Source organism: Neocloeon triangulifer, unplaced genomic scaffold (assembly GCF_031216515.1).
Source record: "Neocloeon triangulifer isolate White Clay Creek 2 clone unplaced genomic scaffold, ASM3121651v1 ptg000008l, whole genome shotgun sequence".
Classification (NCBI taxonomy): Eukaryota; Metazoa; Arthropoda; class Insecta; order Ephemeroptera; family Baetidae; genus Neocloeon; species Neocloeon triangulifer.
This window is the reverse complement of record NW_026775550.1, coordinates 755,159-769,165: the sequence shown is the minus strand read 5'-3', so window position 1 is coordinate 769,165 and position 14,007 is coordinate 755,159. Positions and strand designations below refer to the sequence as shown.

Sequence of the window (14,007 nt, the reverse complement as noted above, 5' to 3'; positions counted from 1 at the left end):
AACTTGGTTTTATTCGAGCCAGTCTGTTTATTTTTCAATTACGCTTTTTGTACTCTTTATACCGCAAGTGAAATCGGTCTTTGCAATAGCAATTGCACTTTTTACGTAAGCCGCCCGTGCAGAAATCTAAATTCGTGCATGTCATTCAACACCGCAATAGCAGCAATTTTAAGTAAGTGGCCTGCTTGCGCGATTTGCCGCGCTCGCTGTCGTAATACAAATCGATTTTGTGGAACAAGTACAGCGCAAGTAAAAGCAATCAACCGTGCTTTTATCTAAAATTTTCAGAAAAGTGCACTTATTAATAAATAATTATTATTAAAATAAATAATAAATAATTCATTTCTGCCCTGAAACAACATCTCTAAATCTTCCCATTTGTGGATTTAGTTTCGCGTAACATTTTAATTTATCAAAAGTTTTTTAATTGAATATTTTTTTGTTCTTCAATACTTATTTGTACTTCAATTTGCAAATGCTTACGTTGATTTTCTTTATCATTTTAGTTTTTAACGTGGCGAAATGAAACAGTTTTTCTTCCAAGTGCGACCCCCACAGAGCATATTAAGATAAGCTTCGTCAACTTGCACCATAACTCTAATTAATCCGCGCAGCCTTTATCAGCAAACCAAGGCTTTCTGCGCGCTTTTTTACTTATTATTTATCCAATCGGAAAACGAGGACAACAGATAAAAACACTATCGATATTTTTTCAGATTAATTAATGCACGCCGAGCGCGCCCACGGTTGGACATTGAGCAAAACGTGGCCATGCACTCGCTTGTCACATCCAGTGACAATAAAAGCAGCCGAAAGAGCGGCTTTCTTATTCTTTCTTTCAGACTTTTCAGGTCACGGGAAACAACTATACGAGTAATTAGCATAATATGCGAGCACGCGTCGAATGAAATCTGTATTTTTGAGAGATCCGCGAGATGAGCGACTTCTCCTCGTTTATTTATTCGTGAAAAAAGTGGTTCCGAAAGTATGGCGTCTTCTCTTTATTTCCTATCATTGAATGGAAGTCTCACGACGGTCTGCGCGCGTGTTTACAAATAAGGAAGAAAGAGTTGCACTCGCCGCTTTATAAAAGTAAACAAAGCATTAAAACGACGATGCTAAATATTTGCTGCCGTGGCGGAAAAAAAATTTGCACATGCCTCTTGAGCTTGACTTTGTTATGTTGGCGCTTTTATTGTTTTCTTCGGCTCTGTTTGTTCTGGGGCGCTTGTCTTCGGGCAAATTAACTAAGTCAAGGACCACGCCAATTTCACGCCGATCTTGCATTGGCTCGAGCTTGTAAACTGGCTCAAGATTGATTCACGCTTCTGGCGATCGGAACTTGTAAAATTATTCTCAATTTTATATATATTTATTTTAAGCAAAATTTAGAAGATTATGAGCCATCAAAGAGAATAATAAATCACATTCCCTCATTTTTTGTGCCTCGTCAGAGACATTTTCTAAGCAAGATGATGAATCGCGCAGCATCCTTGGATTTATTCAGCCGCGACTTAGCATCAAATCCCCGTCTAATTCTTCATCGCCCCGTTTTTATTAGTTGAAAAATTCGCTACCCACTTGCTCTTTTCTTCAGAGCACACACACGTGTCTTTCTCTCTCTCTCTCTCGAAGGCACCTGCTTTTGACCAAACGGCCGCTGCTTCTCTCGCGTGCAGAAATAGTATAATTTGGCATGGCCCGACTTGGCGTGGACTAAATTTAGCGCAACTCCAGCGGCAGCGCGAGAGCATCCCTATATCCAAAGCTCCGCCGTTGCAATCGAGCAATGTCAATGGTATGTTTTATTGGCCTCGGCAGCTGTTTTCACCCGGCCTAAAATCAACAGACACTTGCGTGCAAAATTAGCTGCTTTCTCGGTTTTCAAGTGGCGTTGGATTTATTTTACGGTCTGGCTGAAAACAAACGCAAACTCCTTGACAATGTAGTTGTGCAAATAATTTTGTCAGGTTTTTTTAATCTCAATATGCAAACATACTGAAAGATCGGAATTATTAATTTAAAAAAAAAAATTTAATCGTATTTTAAGTTTTGAAAAGCCGATATAATTTTCATTTTTCCGTTTTCATTCTTCTCAAATTTGTCTGTTCTTTTTATCTCTCCCTTTGACTGTTTTGATCAGAGACTAGAACGAATTATTTACTCTGTACCGTTTGCCAACACACAATCAAAGCTCAAAGATTATAAACCGGCCAGATGATGGGTCTCCTCTTCTTTCTATACTCGTGTGCGATTAGAAAAGTCTTTCCAGTAACTGCGTCAGAGTAGGTCAACGTTCATCCCAACCAAAACAAACAACTCTCATTAATGAGTGTGCGGCCGTCTGCGGGGACAAAATCCTCAATCGTTGCAGCTTCTGGTGGTGCGATCAAGAGCTGCGAGTTTATTATTTCGACAACGAGAGCAAACGCAGCGACACAGATGAGCCGCCGCTATTTCGGTTTGAATAATAACGCACGCGTCAAAAAGCCAAATGGGTTAGACAAACCGAGCACACGATATTGTCTTCGAACGAGGTTCTTTTTTATTCTCTGCTGCCGGACCCGAAGACGAGAGTAAAAAAAAAATGTATCTTTGTTCCTCGTCGTCTTGCATCGTGACTCGCCCAGAGAATTTTTGATTATCACACCACGTTGTGTGTGTATTATGGTAAAAAGCAGCAACACACATTTAATATTTATGTACACCTCTCTTGTGGCCTCATTCGGCCGCGGTGATAACACATGCACGAGCGCAGAGACAAGCCATAAAGGCTACTTTCCACGACCAAAATTATTATCGCCTTCCTTTCCACTATCGCAGCTTTGAAAAGTCCAGCTGGTGACCGTGCGAGGCGAGGTGCTGGAAATTTAAAGACAGAGCCGCCGAGTTGTCCTCATATTTGCTGGCTAGACTTTTTTAGAGTGTGGTGAACCTTAACAGTAACTTTCTCCAAACAGTTTTGAATAAACCCTTTGTTTGAAATTTAGAAACTTTTTAAAAATTCACAGTAATTAAAACAAAACATTGGGAAATATTGTGAAAATAATTTTTAAAATAAGCATTTTTGGTTGAAAAGTTTAAATTGAGGCTTATAAAAATTATAATATTATGATGAGCGTTTTAATTCCAAATTTAATTAATATTGAAACCGGGCGAACTTTGTTGCAAAGGAAAAATGAAAAAATAAAGGACAACTGATCCCAAAAGGAATTGATTAATTTCTGTTAAGATTATATTCTCCCCATTTAATTTTTATTTTGTCAAGAATTCCTTCAATTAGTTTTGGTTTGGACACGACAAAACTCTGTTTTCAAAGTACCAAGTAAGTCGCCTTTTGGGGTCAGTTGTCCTTTATTTTTTCATTTTTTCTTTGCAACGAGGTTCACCCGGTTTAAATTTTTCACGACTTTTCAATATAATTAATATTCTTTAATAAAAAAGTAAATTTTCAATGCGTTTTATCTACTAGGACTTTCAAGGGCTGCACTTAAAAGCAAAAAATTAACACTTGTTCTGTGAACCATTTTGCTCCTGAAAAGTGGCATTCTAAACATCATTAAAACCGCACAGACCGCCTGTAGTAAATTAGCGGTCAGAAATGAGGCCTGGCGATGAACGCTCTTGTTAGTTAATGTTGCAATTAGAAGAAGAGTTAGTCGGACGGACAGTTTGTCGATCGCAAGTGGCTCTTTCTTTCTTTCTTTCGTTCGCGGCTTCGACGGAGCCAATTTATTTTTGCTTTCGGGTGGCACAACCCAAAGGCGGTGAGAGCTCCGAAGCACCCTTTGTTGTACGACGATGCTGTGCCACCGCTAAAGATAGCCCGGCCCGGAATAGACGAAATTTATTTTCTATCGCCGCGCAGACAATTTTTCCCAAGCATCCTCCTTTCTCTCTACTTGAGAGAGTTTGAATAGACTGCGCCGAGGCAGGGTCACTGTGCGGTCGTCGAAAACCTTGATTCCCAGTTTCGACTTTGAAGTCCCGAACTAATTCGGAATCTATTTATCGAGAACGTGGCAGTGAGCTCATCCGAAGAATTAATCGCCGGCCAGAGAGAGCTTGGAGAAGATGCCACACGGGTTGCCAGCCGCCAACATAGAAACAGTAAAACTAGATTTTGCCGGCGTGAAATTTATGACCCCCTCACGTTTTTCTCCTCCAAACAAGCGTAAAACTCAGTCGTTAATTTCCTCTCAACACTTTGCGAAAAAATAAATATAATTTAAAAATATATATATTATACAAATTCACCTTGAGATCTTAGAGGTTGGTTCACACTTCTTGAATTAGTACCAATTTAGGCGGTGCACTCGTGGCCTCGAAATTAGCAGCAAATCTAATGACGAGCGCAAATCGCGGATTAATCAAGCGTGAGACGAATTAATTCCAATAAAACCGCGGCCAACGGGAGCAAAGTCGCCTGCTCTGGCGCGGGTCAAAGTCGGAGCCAAGAAACAAACACGCAGAGAGCCGCATGAGCTCATCCGCCGACTTGAAATTAAGGGGCTGCTGCGATGATAAAATCACGCCGAGGAAGCAAAAGGCGTGCAAAACGCGCTTTGCGGTGGCTCAAGTGGGCACCAGCTGTGCTTTCTGTCTGCACCAACTGCTTCTTAAAGACCTGCTAAACCCTAATTTTAATTAATGCATTTTTTTTAAAATTATCTCTTCCTCAGATTAAGGATTTTGATCTTATTTATTATTAAATACTTTTCTACTAAAGAACTGCATAATTATAAAATTTTCAAGTCCGAGGAGAATCTTTGATTAATAGCCACACGAAATTGTTGCCAAGATTCTGTTTTGAGATGATTTTGCGGCAAAATATTGCCCAACAAACGGGGAAATAACGTAATTAACATTGAATACAAACTCAATTCCACATTCGCGCCAAAGTTGGTCGTCGGCAAACAGTGTCAAAGCAAACCGCATACATTTAATTATGCACAAATCGCCCGTTTTTCTTTTATTGCGGCTAATCTGGATTTATGGCCGGCGTCGTAAAATTATTTAATCTCTCCATTGGCGTAACGCACTCGCCGTTATAACATTTTATCCACTTTGGGCTGCAAGCGAGGATCGACCTTCTTGACAGGTACCAATGCCAACTCCGCACGCGAGAGAAAAACTTTGAGGAGCATTTGGAGAAAAACAATTTTGACTGCTAATGTGAGGTCTTGATTAATTTCTCGGCTGGAAGGTTGTTTTCGTGGAAAAACCTCAGCACCTTAACCGCCTCTGCAAAAATTGGAGGAAAAATTTAAAAGGCACTGTCCAATTAATTTAACGATGAACTTGAGGAGGATTATAGGGGCTTAACCTCAAAATTAATTCTAGAGGTTTAATTAAATTATTTATAAAATATTTGAAAAGAAATTTTTCGGTGGAACTATTTAAATTAGCAAAATAAAAACAGTTTTTGGTTGCATTGTCTTCATTGATTTATCATTAGGCAATTCAAATAATTCAGAAGAGGAAAATTAACTTTTAAACAATCAATTATTATTAAATTTTTTTTTAATAAATGGCATTTATTTTTTTATTTTAATTTATTTTTTACTATATAAAATTTTAATAAAGTCTTTATCAGTGTTTCTTAGTAATATTCATTAAAATTTTAAGAAGCAATTTTTACAATTTGATGTAAATTTTAAATTTCTATTACCGAAGTTGGATGCAGGAATTGCACCCGACTATACCAACCATTGCACTTTTCGGAGCGAGCAGAGTCGCCCACAAAGATGCAGCCCACCATGTGGTGGGCCTGCTGTTTTGTGTCGTGTACCGCGTCCCACCCGCGACACCCACAATCGTTCCGTGTGCATTTCGTGACTCACTCGCACGCCAAACTCTTTCTTTCTTTCTCTCACTCGCCAAAGTGCTGCTGAAACTGCAGGGGAGTTTTCGAAAGGGTGACGGACGCTCGGAAGGTCTCTTTCTCCCACAACCTGTGAGTGCGAAAAGGTGGCACTGCAGGGGTCGGGGCCATTTTTCGAAAATTCGCACGCTCGGTGATTTGCATTCTATAGGGATCGGCGATTGCCATCAGCAGCCAGCAGGCCCCGAATTTCTTTCTCTATTCAAATTACGTCCAAGGTTGCGAGAATATAAATAAATGTGTTGGCGTCGATCAACAGGATCTGCTGCTGGTCATCACTGCGATAATTAACATATTTATTAAATTGAAATGATTTAACTTTTGGACGTTAAGTTATTCAGAAATTTGATAATGCTGGAAAAACATCCTTTAAAAATAAAGTTTTTAAACCTTAATATTTTTGTAATATTTTAAATATTAATAAACAATTAATAGAATTCCATTTTAATCTCTAGTTTTTTTTAAGTTTCCAAGAACATCGAATAAAAACTTTTAAGGAAAATTTACCCCTATAATGCGAGAACAGCGTCATTTTTCTGTACCATTTCAATTATTCAATGGCTTCATTTCCAATATTCTGGGAAATTCCAGTTATTATTCAATTGAAATTAATCTCTATTGAAGCAGATTATTATTATTTAATTACTTTTAATGTTTTTTACACAAGAAATGAAAACAACAACAAAATCATTTTTTTTTTTAATCTGTTGTTTGATTCTGTAATATACATAATATATCAGTGCAATTATTTCCTGTCACTGGTTTTTCACCGTAAAAATTAAACAAAATCATGTTTTATCAGTAAAATCAGGTCCTCGTCTATCTCACACTGGTTCCGGCCCTCGCAGAAAAAAACGCAAAAGTTATTGCTCAGCACTTTTATTGAATGGGCATTGTTTTGCTCGCAAAATCGGACATTGTTCCGTGCAAGAAATTGAATACAGTCGAGATCGACTTGCACATCCTGCGCCCAGAAATAATTGTCTTGCGCGATTTCATTTGAAAAAGGCAATTCAGCTCGGACCTCAATTGACTCTCCGTTCCGATGATCAGCCTAATTGGCTGCACAAACAGCAGAGCCTTCTTGTTCGCGGTGGCCCACTTGACGACGTGCATTATTAGACTTTTCCGAAGACCGACCACGTGTTCTCCTAGCTCAAAAGGAAATGGTGCGCTTTCTATATTTACCGTCGGCGACCTCCCAGACCGAGGGGTCCGCCGTGGTCGAGAAAAAAAGTCCCCTGCAGCCACGCTGGGTCGTGTCGACATTTATTCCAAGCAACGGCGGCTCAAATTAAATGCAACACGCATGCACGACATCATTCTTGACCTTGCACCGCGTCACGGGTTCACATTATTTTCTTTCTAAGTCAGACTCGCTCGCTCGCTTTTGCCAAGACGGCCTGCCGCGTCCATTCGTTCTTATTCATACAAGTTCCTGTTGCCTTATTTTGAAACGTTCTCCGAGATTGATTGAGCAGAAAAATGTCTAAGTGGCTTTTTTTACCTGTCATCAAAGAAATATCTCAATATTAAAAAAATAATAATCAATAATTTTCTCTAAAGTAAGGTTAAATTGATAATTTGCAACTAAATTGAATCCATAGTTTATTGGATTATAAACTTTTAAAGTTATCAATCGCACCAATTGATAAAAAATATATAATTAAATTCAAATAAATGATGGAAAATTGAAAATGTCCTAATTAAATATCATTCTCACAAAGGATAGTTTTGTTCTATTCAGGTATAAACCTTAATTAAAAATGTTTTCCCACATCTTTTCCAATAAGTTATATTTTCAGATATATCATTATAGATAGTTAGTTTGAAACCTATTTCAAGTGATCTAAAGAAGTTTTGATGAAAGTTTCACAAATTTTAGTTTTGCAGTTTTTGAGCAAGAAATTAGTTTGGAAAATCGTCATAAAAAGCAATGCTTATTAAAAAAAATAATATTTTTTTATGTTAATAAAATCCATTTCCTATGATGTCTCAATAGAAACAACCTTTACGAATGATAGTTCAATCAAAAATTAAATTTATCAAAACATAAAAAGTCGCTAAAACCGATTTATGGCTGATAAGACTCATATGGCAAAAGAAGAAATAAATTTTAATTTTATGATTGGTTTACCAAAAGTTAAATGGAACAAAATCTTGTGAAGCGAATAAAAGATGAAATTATTTATTAAAAACAATTTTATTCAAGTTCTTTACAGGTAAAGAGCCTTTTAAGGATGTATTTAAATTTTAAATTTAAAAATCACTCTCCAATGCCATTTAAAATTCCACAAGCAAACACGTCCCTTCCTGGCAACAGCAAGTTCAATGACAAGATCTGCGGAGAGTCCTCTCGCCGCGGTATATCGAGAAAGACCCGACCCGTCGTCTGATAAACTGAAAAGGGCAGCACTTTTAAGGAGGCTCTCTCTCTGTGCGGTGTGTTTCCAATGTGGTCGACCTTGCACGAACAATATATATAAAAAGGCAGCACAAACATTCAAGAACCTGGCTGGCGCTTTGGTCATTCCATCACGCCCTGCGAACGTACTTCGTACTTCTCGTACCTCGGAGAGAAAAATTGCCGCAGAGCGAAAAGTGGGCGCTTCAATTAGACGGAACAAAAAGCGAAAACAAAGCCGGCGAACATGACAGGCAGATAAAAGCCGCAGACACGAGCAGAGAGACCGACTAGATATTTAAAACTTGTAGTTTATAATGTTCGGAGCACAAGTCGACGACGACCAGTGATCTCATCCGAAGCGTCTGTGTGTGGGTTTAATTTATCCTCTTCGTCTAGCTCGAAGCGAATTGAGTTTGCAACTTCATCTGAACTTCATAATAAAGACTCTCAAAACCTTCAAACCAAGGCTCGTTGCACGGTTGGTTAACTTTAATTATCTAAAGATGCAGAGCCCACTTGCAAAAAAATAAGTCTTGTCACAAAACTGACTGAATCCATTTCATTCTGGAAAAAAATTACTTTGCTTTGATTGATTAAATTGAGGGAAAATCATTTTTATTCTAATCACCAAAATCCAATCAATTTGCAAATTTCATAAAATATTTTGATTTTTATTACATAAATTAATTTTAAATTAATATTGTTCAATAATATTGATTCAATTCTCATTCGTATGAAAATATTTCACTCTGAAACCCGTTTTCTGTGTTGGAATGCAAGGCTATATAAAGCCGATTTTCAAGTATTATATTAATCGGGAGCTCTGGAAATTATTTTCTGCCGTACTCTCGAAGGCGAGAGTGTTGCTCGGGGCGGACTTGTGCTGCCCGTGCCCTAGTCTGGACCGTTGCGTGCATCACTTGAAAGATCGTTTGCCACCTGCCGAGACCTGTAGCCCCCGGTTAAAAAATGAAAAAACAACCTTTTGATTTTACTTTCGAGCGAATAAATTAAAAGGTCCCGCGGCGGCTCGCAAAAATTTACAAAAGGCCTTATCGGGAGAAAGTTAAATTTGCAGCGTCTGTTATTTTCGCCACTTTTCTCTCCTGCCGCGTCTCACATTCATAAATCTCGCTTTTTTATTTATTCTCGTTCCAGTTTCGGGATCGAGTTCATTATCGAAACACGAGCGAGCTTTTTAACCCGCTTGTCACGCGGCTGATTAAGCGTATTCACCGCAGCGACGAAAGTTATCTGCCGGCGGAGGAAAAAAATGTGACTTGAAAAATAATGGGCTCTTTACCGAGACTCATGGTTTTAATATTGAATTTTTCGCTTTTTCGTGTCAAAAGTTCTTCGAACCCGCTCTGGATTCTTCTGCATTGTTTAAAAAAAGAAACCGAGACGACATTAAATTATTAAACTGCATGCTTGGCCTCTGATTTGTGACCAAATTTGGTAAAAAAAAAAACCAAGACAAGAATAAATTGCTAAATTTAATAATTTTTGGCTCAAAATTGCGCAAAATTTAGAATTGTTCAAAATAAAATTATTTCTTTCAGAGCTCAAATTAAGAAATTTTCTCAATGAAACTAAATATGCAGCTGTAAAAAGACCAGAAATAATAAAATGAATGTAATAATTTACATCAAATTACGCAGACCATGTAAATGATTCCAGAAGCGATAAAAGTTGCTCTAGATTTAAGAATAGAATCAATTCCTCGGTTATTCTCCTAAACTTCATCAATAACAAAAGTTTATCACTAAAGCTCTGAAAGTTGGATTGAATGAGTTAATATAAAGTTTTAATCTCAAGAACGATCTTCCCAGCGTGACAAACTTTGCGTGACTCGAGCCTTTTTCTCCGTGTGCGGAATTAAATCAAATGGAAAGCAAAAGTTGAGTTTCATTGAAACGCCACTTCTGCTCAAGAGATTTGCATCTCAATTATCATTTTTTAGCGTCAACCTTGCGTCTTGCGTTTGTTTATTTGTTGACAATGGATTCCACCACGCCTCCGAGTATCTTTTTAATTGCTGCATTTATTAGGAGACGTTTTCATTAAAATTAATTTGCTCTCACGCGTGCAGCCGAATCGATTGTTTGTTTGTTTGTTTACTCGGTCGCGCTCGGTCGGTTTTCGTTGGTGTCGAGTGCTCCGAATAAATATTGAACTGCGATTACACGGACGGCCGAGCGTGAATCTTCTCTGCTCGTGCCAGTTACCGACCATAATTAGACTTATCGCCGATGACGCTTTTATATATATTATTGCTATTTGCCGACGGTTGTTTACTTTTGGATCTCCCTTTGATTGGCAACCTTGGCCGGCCCGTGACACTGACGACCGCTGCTTCCTACAGAGGAACGCGTGGTGACATTTTTTATGGAGAGGAAATAACGTTGCAATTAAATGCGTGCGCGTTTAATGCAAAAATGAATAAAATAACGTTTATATTTTATGCGCGAGTGTGTGTGGGTTTTTATTAAGTCTTTTGATTAAGGTTTGGAATAAAACCTGACGTTTATATGTGGAATTCAATTATTAGCGAGAAAAAAATTGCGTAGTTAAAAAAAAAAAACAATATAATTTTGAATCATTTCGAACTGGATTAATGAATAATTAAAAAAAAAATCAGTTAAAAATGAATTTAATTTGTTAAGGATAAGTTAATAGATATTAAACAAAACGATACAAAATACAGAAAATTTAAAAAGTAACATGATCAATTTATTTATTTATTTTTAAAAGATAATGACACAAAATGTTATAAATTAATACATCAACAAAGGAAATAAATTTGGAAAAAATATCCAGATAAATGGTAAGACTTGAACAATTCATTTTATCTTGCTGAAATTTTTCTTGCTGTCGACTATAAATTTTAATTGAAATTGAGGGCAATGCGGACCCGGAAATTGCAGACTGTGCGCAAGTCATCATTTTTTCCCCCGACCGTTATTTCCCTTGCACCGACTCGCTCTTTTCTATGCCTATCTCTTTCTCTATGTGCTGTACCCACTGAAAAATCAACGGCCATAAATAAAACGTTCCCGAGTCACGGAATTGGCACCGAGTCTGCAGCGCAGATGGAGCATTATACGGCTGCATGACGCAAATCATGATGCACTTCTCTCCAGCCGTGCTCGAGAGACCGTCCCGTTTCCTCAAAAGTGCGTTTCAACGAATTTCAAGCCGAGTGCGTTCACATTATTTTTTTGGGCGACCTTTTTTTTCGCTCAAATGTCGTTGCTACCTCATTTTTTAGTCGCAACAGAGCACAATTATGGGTGTTTCCCGCCCTGGATGTGAGAATTTGATAACACGCCAAGGATAAAGTGTCTTTTGAAAGCTGCTGCAATTCGAAAAATCTCTTTTATCCTCTTCCATCGTTTTGAATGAAAGTGAACAGACCGTTCTCTCAAGAGCCGGTTTATTTCAAGCCAAAGGCGCTGTTTTCAATCCCTTTCGTCCATTGTTTGATTAAAGGGATAAAAATAGTTCACAAAACGGATTTTGTATTCTCAAAACTGGATCAGATAAACAAGCATTTTTACTACGTTGGTAGTCAATAATTTGGATAAAAGTGATTGTTTCGAAAATTCCATTGTTGTATGAAATGAATTTGAAAAGTTTCAAACTACATCCCGGGCTAATTTCTTGAATTGTGTAATTTTTTTGCGAAGACATTTGACAACTCTCGCGTCTCTGAAAGGATCTAGCAGGTCAGTGACGTCAGTGGTGTACGGTGACCTGCCGACGGATGGTGCAACCCGGCGTAGTCGCATCTCGTCGTCACCCACTCGCGATCTCGAGTCGCCTCTAAATGGCATCAGGCCGCAATTAAAAGGCACAGCCATCCGTTTTCCGCCAACGTGCGAAAACTGTTTTTTTTCCCAGTCGCGACCGTTGATTTGCTCGATCGGTTTTCGAAGGGCCAAGGTTCGTTCTTCGCCAGCCTTTGGTGACCTCCGAATTCGAGATTTATTTTTACTCATTTATAAATGCCGACTGGGCTTAAAATAAATTAAATTATTCACTCTTTTGATTTAGAGGGTTGACTTTTATTGCTGTTTTTATTATTATTCGCACTTAAACGAAATTAAAAATAATATCAATATGGGCAGAGTTTTCTGTGTATCATATTTGGTTGTGAGAATAGAAAACATATAAAATCAATTATTTTAATTAAATTGCATTTTCTAGAAATTTTAAAATATTGAAACTTTTTTATGTTTGAAAATATTTAAAATTAAATGATTATTTCTTAATTTTAATCGCTTTTTATTAAGTGACTTCATTTTATACAATTTTTCATGCAATAAATAATCTAAAATTTAATTGTCCTTCTCCATTTAATTTCAAAAAGCACTGCAATCATTTTATTTTTCTGCTCAATCTCTGACTCACCTGCTGCAGGTAAAAATTTCCAATGAAGGAAAGTATAATTCACGAAAGATAATAACAGGATAAAGCAATAAAATTAATAATTCAACCCAAGAGATAATCACTCACTTTCAAGAGGAAACGAAATAATCACCATTTTATATTGTTCTTCAATATAATTATTATTCTCAGAACAAAAATTAATAATTCCGGCTGCATGTGATGGTGACACAATTTCCCTTTTTCTTACTTCAGGCCTAATTTCGTCCAGCCTGACGTGCAGAACAAACGGAAAAAAAATGTTCCTGATGCAAATCGAGCGCCACCCTATATTGCACTTGATAATTACTTCCCGCCGGGGCGTAATCAATTAGCTCCGTCGCGTGATTCGATATTCAAATGAGACGAGCGCGAGTGCACTGCTCTTTGACCTGCCCAACTTATTTTTAAACCAGGCTTTTTATCGATCGGTCTGCGCCGTCGGGCCAACCGTGTTCGCTCTCGTGCAAAACGAGCTGAAAGAGACTCGCGGTTAAACTAATAAGGCAAATTTGCATGGCGTGTTTGGTGAGGGTTTTTATTTCCTTAATCAATTTGGCTGAAAGTTTTATTAACTTTATTTAAAAGGGTAAACTTTTAATTGGCCACATATGATGGAAAAAGATTAGATTTTTCGGTAATTTTCTTTTCCTCGATTTCCAATTAATGATGGAGATAAATTTTTTAATTTGTTTTAATAATTTGAAATTAGGAAATAAACACTTGATGTGTATTTTATAAAAATAAATAAAATTCATATATATAATTAATTTAATTATTTAATCATTTTTGGAGATGAGGTACTGTTTAATTATTTTTCAACAAGTTTAACTTGTGTTTATCTAACTTTTTTGATATTTTATGATAAAAATTAAATAATCATGGAAAATTATTAAAAAAAGACTGATACATGTAAAATATTTCTGAACTTTTGTTTATTTTTAAGCAGTCAAATAAATTATTATATAATTCTTCTGCAAAAGAATTCAAACGAAGCCATATGTACGGTTTCTGCGTCGACGATGAAATACGAAACGGCGCAAAGAAATAAAATGACTAGACGAGGGAGGAATTCATTTCGGTGCGGAATTACTCTCCCACGCAATTTACTAACTGGAAAGTCGGGCTAACCTCGCGGGAGGTGAAGTAGATCGAATTTCTTGTTCGAGTGTCCGAATTCGAGCACGTTTAATTTACTTTTTTAATCAAGATTTAAATCCCCACTGACACCGTTTCGAATTAAATCCGGTCTTGACAATTCAATTAATTAATATTCCGGCCGCTGGTG

General features: G+C 37.3%; 1 protein-coding gene across 5 annotated transcripts in view; it reads left to right on the top strand.

Annotated features, from left to right (window-relative positions):
• The window catches only part of LOC132194986 (dnaJ homolog subfamily B member 6-B), a 29,692-nt gene that overhangs the window by 9,235 nt on the left and 6,450 nt on the right, over positions 1-14,007 (top strand). The gene's annotated exons all lie outside the window — the stretch shown is intronic.